The following is a 13,315-nucleotide window of genomic DNA, read 5'->3' on the forward strand; positions in this document are numbered from 1 at the left end:
GATTTGTGTGTCTGTGAGCTCTGTGTTCTAGTGTATGGAGCAGTTACTGGCCCACTCACTCTTCACTCTTATCCAATTAAAGCTGCTTTTTTCCTTTTTCTTTCCCCCCGAAAGGTTTTTGAAAGCTTTGCTATGGGTGCATGTGGTACTGCTCAGTTCAGCTTTCAGTTTGTGGAGTGCTCTGAAAACACTTTGTCACCAAGAGCAGATGTTTTCCTTTGGGAAATAAAACTGATGTTAATTAGGATCTTTAAATCATAGGAGTGGTAAAAAGTACTTGAATCTGTTCCTGTGAAGTATGTTTAAATGCTAAATAAGATTGCTGTCTTTCTGAACAGAGATTTACTGTGTTATTTTATACCACTAGCTTCTTTGAAGGGAAAGGTTCAAGACGGTCTCTGAGACATGAGTCAAGTCAATCTTGGGTACATAATGAATATTTTAGATCAAATTCTGATTAAGAATGACAGGTGCATTATCAAAGAATTTACTGATCTGTATGGAACAAAAATGACATATGGAAAGGTTGGTCAGTCATCTATGATTCTGTAGGAAAGACTATTCATTTGATTTCACAGCTCTTGTTTGAATTTTATCTTTCCCCAATAAATAAGACTGATTCTGTAAAATAGGATGTGTTTTTCTTAATGCTAAATTTATCTTTAAAGGAACTGAGTGTTATTGATTGCCTTATGGACTGGTGTCTTTCTTTTTTTATGATATGTTGGATTGTTTTAAGTGGAAATGTCTGAGACATTTATCACTTTGAAAATATGACTAAAACTTGGTATGAACATGTTGTTACTTTGATATGGTCCGTTGCAAAAATAAATTTATTTTACTTTCTTTAGGTATTCTTAAAACTTTTCTGAATCAGAATTTGGGCTAATGGTCCTTCCAGGAAAGGTTTTTGTATGAGACCAAAATAATTCCTTGGATGTGTGAATTACCTTACAAAAGGTGTCTATGCTTGCATGTTGTATGGGTAAAGACGTTCTTTGGTTCCTCAAGATGATATTGTTCATATTCACTCTAGGAAAACAGAAGACGACTCATACCACAGATGGTCATACATTAATGCAAATACTCATCCACAGTGTGCTGTGGCGGGGGGGAGTTTGGCCAGATTCGAATTAGTCTTCACCACTTTCCTTGACTTTCAAAACTTGGCCCATGTCTGGGAAGCTACCAAGGGGCCTTGCCCAACCTGTTACTAATAGTTGGGATGAAGTGGTTGAACACCAACTTATTTTTAAGCAGATGAATAACTTCCTAGTGCTCCAGCTAGCAGGAACTGAAGGAAAACCTGAGGTAGTTTTAGACATGACCTGTCTACAGGTCTATCGTCTCCTTCACATGGAGGTGACTGACTCTGTGTGAGCAGCGAACATGAGCCTGAGCTTCAGCTGCAGATCGTGATCTGATGCATTAGTGTAAGGCAACCCTCATCAGTTCTTCAAACAAATTTTGCTTGAATCAGAGTGAGATACTGAGGGAAAGGCATGTACCCCCTTCTGCTGACTTTACTGTGACGCTGGTTTTTTGGTGATAGATAAAAGGCTATAGAAAGGGTACAGTTACTCTATCTTTTTCAGGAGAAGTTAAAAAGGCAAAGTTGGGGATAGCTTACTCCTGTATCTGGAGCAAGAGACCTCTTGGTGTACTGTGCTACATTTCAGAGTAATTGGTAGTGGTATGGAGATTGCATTTCTGCGCAGCTATACGCTATTTGGGCTTGTCAGCCCAGGTTTAATGGAAGGCTTGCCCACTCATTTGTGTTAATCTGTGGTTGGCCTTGTCCGCTGCTGCAGCTGAGCATGGTTTCGCGCTGTGTTTCCACTAGCCACTGCTGTTCTTCATTAAGACAAGAATAGCTTCTTCCACCACTGTTCATTGATTTGAGTTGTTGTACAAGGGAGTTATATCCTTTTTAATCTTTCTGGTGCCTGAAATCTGGAACTTGAAGCTCAGAAAGTGTGTGCTCCAGCATAATGCTTTATTGCTTCCTTGTTTATTGGAGGTTAGCAAAGTGCAATTCATGTCTAAAGGGCTTTGGGACCATCAAGTTTATGTAGAAATTGAAAATGTAAATATTCAGGTTTGGACTATTACAGATTTTTTTGCGTATTTCAGCGTCTTGATAACCTGAAAATAAACAAAGATATGTCTAAGAATTGCATTTCTTAAATAATTTAGATTAAATGATGTAGTTGAATAAAGTCTGTATAACAGAAACATAGCTATGAGTTCCAGAAGAAATCTAAATCTAAAATTTCAGATTGAGACATTCTGGTTTCAGAGAAGCTGATACAATTACTATTGAAGATGTATTTATCTGGGAGGGGGGGAATATGTTCACAAATAATATGTTCTGTAGAAACTACAACTTAACCTCAGCTTAATTTTTCAGCCAGAAATAGCACTAAAAAGTTTGTTTTAATATCCTGTGGGGAAAATCCTGTTTCCAAGCTTGATTTTCAAATGTTTTATTACCAAGTGACTAGAAAACTGTTCATGATCTTCAGATGCAATGACTTAAAAACTAGTGTTGAGTGGTATGTTGAATATATAGCACCAAAAGCATTAAGATAGTTCGTGTATGTATATATATATATACACGCACTTGTGTGTGTGTGTATATATATATATTACAAGCCTATTTTTACTCCTTAGTTACACAACGTTGGCAACAGAGAAAGTTTCTTGAATTGATACAAGGCTTCTGATTTCCACAGGGAATCTCATCCCTAGTAGAAGTGTGTCTGCACAATGGGCAGGGAATGAAGGAGGCCATTAGAAATGTGCCCTTTCCTACTTGGATCTAAATTGCATCTCTCTCTGAAATCCATCTGTCAAGTGTATAATGATGAGGAGGATGGAGCTGATCATTGTGTTGGGTGATGGAATCTTCAATAGTGTCTACTTGACCAGGTTAGAATGTGGGTAGCTGGTATCTATTAATAAGGAAGTGTCTGGCTGCCAGTAATGCCATTTTCATTTTGTCAAAGTGGCTTCATCAAGGAACTAATCTGTGTAAAAGCGTATCTTGACGCTACCTGTGAAACTGTTGGGAATACTTTTCAGAAAGAGCTTAGCTGGAAGCGTCTGCTGATTCTGCAAGGCAAGGTGCACAGCCTGTGCCCAGGGGAATGAATGTGCGAAAGCAGAAGAGCATCCCTTGCTTGTATGCAAGTTACCTGCAAGGCTGATATTGAATAATTGTTTCGGATACTTATCTGCAATTCCAGTTGGATACCTGGAGGGATTTACTGTCTGAAATGAGTCTCCTTCCCACTTCCTTCCACTCCCTACCTTTTTTCCCCAGCTATGAAAGACTTTTCAAAAATTAATTGCTTAGCAAAATCAGAGGCTTTTCTTATCACGATTCTGAGACATAGGCACAAGGCTTTGACATTTATGTGTAAGAAAGGAAGGTACCAAGATGCCAGATGCTTTGAAAGAAGAGTGAGGGAGGACAAATCTGAAGATTGCTGACAGAGGAGAACTGATGTCCAGGGTAGTGAACTATCTTACTAGCTTTCTGACCTTTTGATGTACCTTAAGGCAACTGCAGAGCTGGCACAGTTTGAAGAGGAGTGTGCCAAGGGGCCAGATGCTACTGTTGCAAAAGCATTCCCAAAGCTGGCATCTCTGGGCTATGAAAGTAATCCTACAAGGTGTAGCAGGAGGACCATCGTAGTGAGGTGACTAGACAGGACATCAGTTGTTGCACTAAAATCTTCTATACCAATTAATGCAATTTGATTATCCCAACAGGTACTAGAGATTTAAGATATTAAATTATACAAGAGCACAGGAGTGCTTTTTGTGTATGCCTGGTGTATACAGTGCTTTCAGGGAAGACTGTGCTTCCAGCTGTTCAGGTTCTGGTGCCTCACAGTAAGATGGTAGGAGCAGTAATTTAAGAACCGTATACAAAAACCAAGAGATGAGCAGCAGAATTATAATCAGTGCTTGCTTTCCACTAGCTGTGCTTTTTTGTTGGATGTCTTGAGCAGTTTATATCAATAAGGGTTTTTTTAACAGGAAACAGCTTAAGTATCTTAAAGTGAAGTTTCTATCTTCTCATATATGAAAAAATCCCATACCATCTTGATGCTGCATTTTTAAAGTACTTAATTGAATACTACATTTTAATCATCCCAAGTACTTATTTTTGTGTGTATAATCAAGTTATAACTTGCATAGTTATATAGAAAGTCACTGCATTTTTAATGTGCAGTGTACAGCTATGTAATAAAAACGTGCCTCTCCCTCACTGTATGAAAATGTAACTCCTTCCCTTTCCTCTACCCTCCAATGTGAACTGAGATATAACTCCCTTAAACATTTGCATGGATTTGATGCAAGGAAGTATCAATCATGTGGACTGAGTCTTTCCACATAATTATGCATCATGTATTTGTCATGGTGATAGAAAAGAAAATAGTTCTATTGTAATATAGACTGTCTTTGAAGATGTACAGGAACTTCAAAGAAATGCCATGTGCACAAATACCTCTCTTTTCTTTCTTTCTCTGATGACTAGAGATACAGCACTACATTGTTGCCTCTGTCTGATGGCCTTTCAAAACTTAAATAATAGGTATTTCCACAAAAGGGACAGTTGGAGCAAAATGAAATAAGTGATTTCTCCTACACCATTAAGTGGGGCAGGGTCCCTTAAGAAGTCAGTAAAGATAGTACATCCTTTGAAGTGTCCTGTTATTATTTTGTTTAAATAAATGGCATTTATTTAAATAAATGTTAGTATGCGAGATATTTGTGATACATGTGATAATGCATTGCAAGAGCAAATGTTAAGGATTGAATGTCAGGAGGAAAGGGAGAAGCTGTTGCAGTAGGGAAGGGTATTTCTAACAGCGATTACTCTCCCTGTCCCTTTGTGTGAATACTTTGTGTTTCCAGAGGAACCTTGATTTAGCAGAGGCACAGATTTATCAGGGAAGACATTTCAGCCCCTTTATCCTGTGGTCAAGAGTGAGGGACAGCAGCTTCTGTCAACTTCTAGCGAACCCTGGAAAGGCAGCCAGCTTTTTCCTTTCTCCACTTTGTGCCCACTGTGCTACCAGGTGGGAATCTAGGCATCAGCCTGCTTCTGGGGCAGCTGGTACAAGCAGGCCGGTATGGGCACCTTTCGCCTGTTGGTGTTGGGGAGGCAGCCCGGCAGCCCTCGCCCCTCCACCCTTGGCTTTCGGAACCTGTGTATATACATGTGAACAAAAAATACAAATGTAGCACTGTAGAGACAAAAGTGCTCAAATGGAAATAATGGCTTTGTATTATTTAAAAAAAAAAAACCTGATTGAATAGTAGACGTATTATCTCTTTAGGGAGAAATCAATGCCTGTGCTCTACAATGCACGTTCTTTGGCAAAAATGTCAGCTTCTCTTTCACTGAATGGGCTGTGTCTGAAGCACTCTGTTAAACGCTGCTCAGGGAGGATGCAATCCTCTTAGAAAGCAGGCATCCTGCTGGTCTTGGGTTTCAGCAGCACACTCAGGAGCTTTTAGTTTTTACATTAAAAGCTTACTGACAGCGGCTTCTGCGCAGGAGGACCAGGCGTAATTGGATTTACTATCAAGTAGGTAAGGTCTTGAGAAGGAGCTAAGAGGCTAATGTATAAGACAAAATATCACAAGATTTATGTGTATTTCTCTATTTCCTTGTATAGATCCCTGTGGCCTTTTCTTGGAACTTGTGAGGCTTCTTGTAATGGAGGGTGAGGGAGGGTGTGCAGGCAGGCGGTAGGATGGGATGGGTAGAGGATCTTCTGCACAGGGGTGTGAGATAAGAGACACAGTGCAGGGCTCTTTCTGGATCTCAATAAGAAAGGCCTGATAACAAATAGCTTAATAAAATAGGTGTTTTAATAAGATAAAGTAAAAAGAAGAATACACATAGCGAGTGAATTGTATGTCCCTTCAGATGCTGGGTACCCTGCGTTCGAGCAGCATCAGATGGAGCCCGGATGGGTTTTCCCATGGTGCTGCCCAGATCCTGTCTGTGGAGAGGCTCCCCCGTTTTGGTCATTCAAGCTATTATATGATTTTCTTGCAAGAAATCAACTCTAGTAATCATTTCCACTCCATTCCAAGCAGAATGGAGGTTCACATGAGAACTTCTTGCTGCACTTCTAGATAAACATGAGGACAAGCAGGCAGCATAATTGCTGGTACAGAGTGGGTGCTGCCTGCAGGCTCCTTGTTACTAGAAGCTGGCTGCGTTTGTCCTACAGCCAAGGATTTGTGCAGCACAGCCTGAAGCCAGCGCTGGATGGGCAGGACAGGCCTAGGCCTACTGACATTAACTGTTATGTGGATCTCCGGCTCCTTGATGTACGATGGTTTCCTGGTCAGGATTAGTATAGGGGCCCTGCCCAAACATGTGTTTTCATGGCCATGGGGCCCTGCTATTAGGTACCTACCCAAACACAGCACATGCTGCCTGCTCTGGATGCAACTGGTTGGAAATCAGTTGCTACAGTTTAGGTTTGAGATGTAGGATCATGGAGCAGAAGAGGACCTGTGGCACAACACTACATATCCGCAACACTGCAGATACCTAGATGTATGACATAAGTCACCATACATTTTTGCAGAAGTAGGGCATTGTTATTTAGAGTCAGCACATGTCCCCTGCAGTACTGAAATAGCGGAGACTTTAAAAATGGTGCATTTCCTTTCCTTCAAGGATGTTCATCTTCCTTATAAAGCCGTTTCCTTTTTCAAGGTTGCTGCATCATGTCCTGCTGGCTCTTCAGGCAAAACCCCTGCCCCTGCTAGATCCCTGCATCCAGCTTCTCTGTTCAGCTTTGAGCTGGCCGGAGGGACCGCTTCAGAGCATGGCCTCCTCCCTCCCGGCCTCTGGTTGTCTGCAGCTCTTGCTGTAGTAGTTTGCATGCAAAATCTGCTGTGTGCAGCCCGGTTACCTTAATTATTTCTGTTCAGTGAATTGGCAGCTGGCAGTTAGCTTGCCCGCTCCTTTTTCTCTCATCTCTGCTATCTAAAGGATTCATATAAATATCCTAAGGCACTTTGCTGTTGAATATGCGAATATGCTGCATCAGGGATGGTGGTTTGTGGAAATTAAAAAGCTATTTTAATTCCTAGGACTTGACAGTCCAGGATTAGACCATTAGCAGTCAGACCACTTCCTGTGGTTTCACTGATGTCCCGCTGTTTCCTCCTTCGCATGTTTGTAAATCTGAATACAAAAGCATACATGTACTGCTAGGTTTTTGCAACGTGTCAGTGAAGATGCTTTTTGCTATCTTTGGCCTGTGGAAGTGTGTGTCCCCTCCCTTCATTTCATTATGCTTTAAAGAACAAAAACCTCAGAACTTAAAACAGGAGCCTCTATTGACTTTCTTACTCCTTCTCTTTCTTTTGGAGTGCCTGATGCATGCAGTGGTGCTTTTTAATGCTTCTTAAAAGAAAAAAGGTTGCAAAGATAACTGAGTACAACCCTACAGCTAGGCTGGCTGATTCACAATCTAACACGGTAGTCTGACAATCCAGAAACACAAAAACCTACTTGAAATTTAGACACTCCAGGACTGAAACTCCTGGCAGTGGAACAGCAGGAGAAAAGAAAGTAGATCAAGTTGGGAGAGGGAAGACTGAGGGTCCTGGGCTTTAAGAAGCCGTAATAAACCCTTTAGTGTAGGTTTGTGGCGTACATTTTCTTTTTAAAAGCACAGCTTTAGCACACTGAAAACATCAATGTAATTTTTTTTATCTGTAAACTACATGCATCTTGCTTCTGAATTACAAAAGTCCAGTCTTGTAGGACTTGCCTGTTTTAGTAGCTTACCTGAAAATATTTTAGTAAACAGTTAAAATTCAGGCCATCTAAACAGATTAAGGATCACTGAGTAAACCCACCAAATTGTTTAATCCTCGAAACTTTACTCTTTGGTCAAAACTAAAACATATGCAAAAGATTGTCTCTATATCTCATCATATGTGCTTTCAGTCTGTCTTTGGCAGATACAGTAAAACAATTCTTTCTTTTGAGTAGGCACATCTAAAGAACTGGAATTGAACACATTTTGAAAATGGGAAAAATCAGCTTCTGGTTGAAAATTCATGTAAAATTAAAATTCATGTAAATATGTAATTTGGTAAAGTCAGTAGAACTGTAACAGATTTTTTCCCTGATCATTGGCCTTAGTAGCATCATGTCCTCTGTACTGCACAGCAAGTTCAGCAGAAACCTGAACTTTCTGTTCATGGTGCATTGCATGGAACTTTCTGTGCATGGTACATCATGGTTCCAGACTTCGATTTTTGAAATATTTACTTGGTCGATTTTTCCACATTTTGCTGAATGAACTCATGACTTTGCATCACTTGCCATTCACTTTCTTTCTGATGATTCTCTGCTGTTGACAGAGAAGTGGGAAGGTTTTCTATTGTACATTTCATTCTGCTCCTACAAGGCTATGCACCATACCTTCAAAAGAAACGATAGAACGATGAAGTTAGGCTAGTTTGTGATTGCTCTATTATTAATATCAAGTCTCTGCACTCATGGGTTGCTAACAGGGGTGAATTTGATGTGGAGCAGGCATAAGCATACAGTCATGTTTCTGCTCGATTAATAGTGTTCAGTGCAAGATCTGTGTCTCTACTTTCCCATTACCCACCTGATGCTTTCTGAGGTGCTGTCTCTGTTGAAGGCAGCTCTCATGGGAGGCTGACTTTGTTTGTGAAGCCTATTGCTACTCTGAAAAAGGCTTTGAAAAAGCATTGCTCAATTAGTTGTATAACTTCCAAATAGCAGCCCTGCAGAAACATCAGGCCAGTCTTACATCTGCACTTTCAAGATGCCATTTTGCCAGCAGCGGCGATGTGGATCAAAGCAGCAATAGCGGGTCCTATAAGTACTATTTCATCTGACTGCGGAATTGCTGGGCTGGAAGCGATCTTTCCTCCTTAGCATGGCCCTCTCAGAGAGGGATGGGTGGCAGAGTTTGAGTATATTCAGCTGCTTCTGTTGCTGGCAGTTTTCTCCCATGGTGAGAGCAGAGAGGCACCGGTGCCTGCCCTCCTCAGTCCCAGGTGGCGGCAGGACAGGGGTGGGCGGCAGAGGCCTGGGCCGCTTGGTGGGATGGTGCCAGCGGAAGAGCTTCATGGTGAGAGGGGCAATGTTAACCTGGGGGATTTCTTTCAAGTTGTGAGTTACCAAGATGCCAGGGATCTTCTTTCTGGAGAAGAGAACAAGAAGCTGTGGCTGCTCAGCCTTTTGGCAGAAGAGGTTGCTGGAGTTGTTTGGACAGTGGCAGTTTGATGCCTCTTTCACTGCCAGCCATTTTGAAGTTAGAAATATCATAGCAACGCAGGTGAGAAGGTCTGCCTTATGTGGTGTCAGGAGAAGGTGACCGATACAAAATCCTAACAGGCTTTATTCAGATGGCCTTGCCCTGCCTTGTTGGGGCTATCATGACGTTCAAGGGATGTATATCCTCATCCTCTAGCTTTTTCAGTTGTGAATGAACAGGAGGAGTTGGTCCTTTTTTCCCTATCGCCCAACAGCTAATAGGAAAAGTTAGAAGACTCAAGTCTGCTGAGCAGCTACTGCTGATTTGTTGCTGGTGGTGGATATGGGTCATAGAAATCCGATCACTACGTTTTCTACAAATCTTGCCACTCTGAGGATTGCAGGATGCATAATTTTGGGTTGGTTTTGTGGTTTTTTTTCCCTCCCCTAGTGGAGTGTGAAAAGGCAGTGATAGAAGGGCGTAGATGTGCATGAGCTGACAATAGTCAGGTACATGGAGTTTCTGTGGAAGAGATTGAGTCCTCCTGCAAGAAATTAAGTTCTCGAGCATAGTCTATCAGTTTTACGTACAGGGATGTGTGTGTGTGTGGAGTGAAGCAGCTGAAATAAATTTGTTTTCACCTGACAGTGAGCTAGGCAAAGATCTCAGCCTGTCTCTGTATGTTGCATTGCAGGTCTGTGATGCTTCCTTGACTTTCATTATTAAATCTGCAGCATTTTTAAGTGTTAAACTACTACAGATGCTAAGGGGTTACTTTTTATAGTAGAATTCTGGGAAATTTACTGTACAATAAAATGACTATAAATCACTACCCAAATAACCAGGCATAATAAAATTAACAAACTAGCAGTGGTGGATACAGATATATTTGCAAGACATCTCCTTCTGTTCCAAGGTTTTTATTTCATGATTTGACTGCAGCATGCTACCTGTGCCGTTGGGGATGGTAATTTCTCTAGTGTGATGATAAACAAGACTCATTGGCCAAAGAGAGGTCCCCTTGACATTGCTGTGGTGAACGTACTTCATCACAGTCTTGTTGTTAGGGCTGTCAGATAGCTTAGCTTATGTGAAGCGTGAATGATGTGTTGGAAAGATTAATTTTGTCAGGTATACTTATGACAAGGGTAGCTGACATCTCAGAAGGGATAGTTTACAAGCACTTGCACAATTAGCCCAATTGTTTTGTTTCATAATTAATTATGTTTATTCATGGATGAAGCTGTGATTTCTGTCTGGAACTAGAAAATTAATCTCTGATAGCCATCATGAAAAACAAAATTACTGTTCTAGAACCACCATTGTTTCCTGTGAAGAATGTAATCTTAAGTCTTTAGAATCCCGATGATATTGTGAATGAATGTGTGTTTATAATATATGTGACCATAGAGTTCTTGGTTTTTCTTGTAAGTTAAACCTCAGAGTATTACACTTTACAGTGCATGTGTTTTGCAATACTTTCAAGGTAAGAATAGGAGGACAGAGCTGAGTCCACTGACTGAATTCTCTTTGTGTGTGTTTGTTAATTAATAGGACAAGTATTTTTGTGTTATGGAAAAAGACTTGATTTTACTAGTCAAGACTATTCATCTTGAATTTGGTAGAATTGGATTTTGGTCATGGGTAGCTGGGAAGAGCGTATACATACATAACTTAGTTTTCTTTATAGAGTTCAGAATCTTTCTAATAATGATCAGTAAATTCACTTCATTACTATTAATATTAACTGCATGGATTTGTGCATTAAGTGACCTTGAGAGTATGTTGGCATACTAGTAGTGCCTCTGGCACGTTGCATACTAAACACAGGGAAATAACTGATCAGTTTATTCTTTTCTAACACTGTCTCATATTCAAACCTTTTAAATAGTTTAAGTTAAAATTAAGTGGTGGCAAGAATAGTTCAAGCTTTAACTTCTCAGATTTAAATTTTCCTTGTGCTTTTGTTGCTTGACAAGTCTTGTAGGTTTTATAGAATCACCATTTCTAAAGTTCCTGCCTTCTTTCTATAGGCAACTTTCCGCTTCTGTTCATGGCTTAGCTTTGTCTCTTTACGCTTTCTGCTACATCTTGCAAGGGGTTCCTTTTAAATCTCCCATCTACTTTGTCAGCTTTAGGAACTGACAAAGGGGGTCCTCAATGGATGATAAACTGCTTATGGTGAGCTATATCTGTTCCTTAACCAAGGGATAATCGGCATATTCGGTAACTCTTCTTTCTAGTCTGGTGTGATACGCAAAATTTCTCTAACCGCTACTTTGAGCTTTTGGGTAATATGGAGGCAAAATATATCTAAGATGATGATCAAACCTTGCATTCAGAGTGAAACTTGCATTTTGATACAGTTATATATGAACAGTCCTTAGTTTCTGGTGGAATTGGTAAACTTTACAAAAACAATCTGTAGACAATTGTATATTCAGCATCTTGAAAAGCATGCATACGGAAGTAAGGTAAAATGTGTGGTATGATGTTAGCTATTGAAAATTAACAATGCACCTGCTAATGGTAACCCCATTTGACAAAATAATTGCCTTTGCATTTGACTTACTGAAGCTTCACTGTTTAAAAACCCCATTTATTCTGTTACACCATCCATGAACAGAGATCCCAGGTACTGTCATCTAAGAAGGAATAGGTAAAGACTATTGTTCATTAATAATAAAGTGATTTGTTGAGAATAAAAAGATAATTAAGGGGTTTATAGCTAAATTACTAAAGATATAAAGTGAAAGATAAAATTAAGGCTTTTTTAGCTTATTAAAAATTTGCATTGAATATGACAAGGATAAAATCCACAGAAAATAGTATGTGTAAAACAATAAAAATGAGACAGTGAACGTAGGAACATCTTGGATGTATTTAAGTCCTAAATAAAGCTCTTTAATATTTATTCCAGATTTTTTAAAATCCTCACCTAAAAGCTAAGATACCTTTTTTCCTCCTATTACTCTCCACACATGGTGAAAATATTCACCTTGGTTTGGTGTTTTGCTCCCTTTCCCCTGCCAAAAAAGTTAGCAAAACTTGAGGGTTACAGATTTCCCTGAGGCAGTACTTGGGTCTGGTTCCCCTACTTGAAGAATTGATTCTAACTTGAGTCATCATCAGCCTTGGTGTGTACTTGCTGGCTGCGCGCTGGTAACGCTTGGCCTGTGGAGCTGTAAGGCTGGCTTTCATGGGGACGTGTCACGAAGGTGCAGGAACAACCAACGTTCACTCTGCTATTTTTCAACTCTGTTTTCTAAAATGCTCTGTTCTCCCCCCAAGGTTAAGGTGATCAAACACTTACCATCACCTTGTCATCATACTTTCCTCCCTTCTTCCTTTCCCACAGGCCCTCTCTCTTTCTACCTGTTTATAGATACCATCCTTTGATTCTTTTCTAGGTTGAAAAGAGTCAAACATTTTTTAATACAGTTATTTCATTTACTCTTCTCAAAAGTAAGGTACATTGCTGCTGCTATTATCCAATGTGTTTTAGAAGACTCCTGCACAATACTGCTGTGCTCTGAACTCAAGGAAACAGTTTCAAAATATACCAGGATGTTATTAGTAATAAAAATTCAGATTGTTCAGGCACGGAATCCTTTTAATATATTTCAGGGCTCAATATATGATATGTATGTATGTTGATGATGTACAACTGCTTCTGGGTGGCAGGCAGAAGTGGTTCCCAAGTGGTTGATGGGAGCTGCAGGAATGAGCATTTCCATGCAGTAGTTGCATAAATCAAGACCTGCCCCTGTGGTTCAGCTGCGTGACCACACAGGTGATTGCTGCTGATGTAAATAGTAGGAGTGAGACCCCAGGGCTGGTCCTGATTTGGCACAGCCTGAAACATGAAGTTGGTGGTTGTGTATGAGGCATGTGAATGAGGGAGGGAGGTGTGCGACATCGTGTGCTGGGGAGATGATGCTGTGCCACAGCGGTGTTGTGGAAGGCGTGAAGGAAAACTGCTGTATGTGTTTGTCAGCTATCAGAAAGTTGTGACCCATATTAGTTTG

General features: G+C 40.4%; 1 protein-coding gene across 4 annotated transcripts in view; it reads left to right on the top strand.

The window, feature by feature from the left end:
• PIGN (phosphatidylinositol glycan anchor biosynthesis class N) overlaps positions 1–13,315 on the top strand; it is a 110,372-nt gene that overhangs the window by 48,974 nt on the left and 48,083 nt on the right. The gene's annotated exons all lie outside the window — the stretch shown is intronic.

This window comes from Mycteria americana, chromosome 2 (genome assembly GCF_035582795.1).
Source record: "Mycteria americana isolate JAX WOST 10 ecotype Jacksonville Zoo and Gardens chromosome 2, USCA_MyAme_1.0, whole genome shotgun sequence".
Taxonomy (NCBI): domain Eukaryota; kingdom Metazoa; phylum Chordata; class Aves; order Ciconiiformes; family Ciconiidae; genus Mycteria; species Mycteria americana.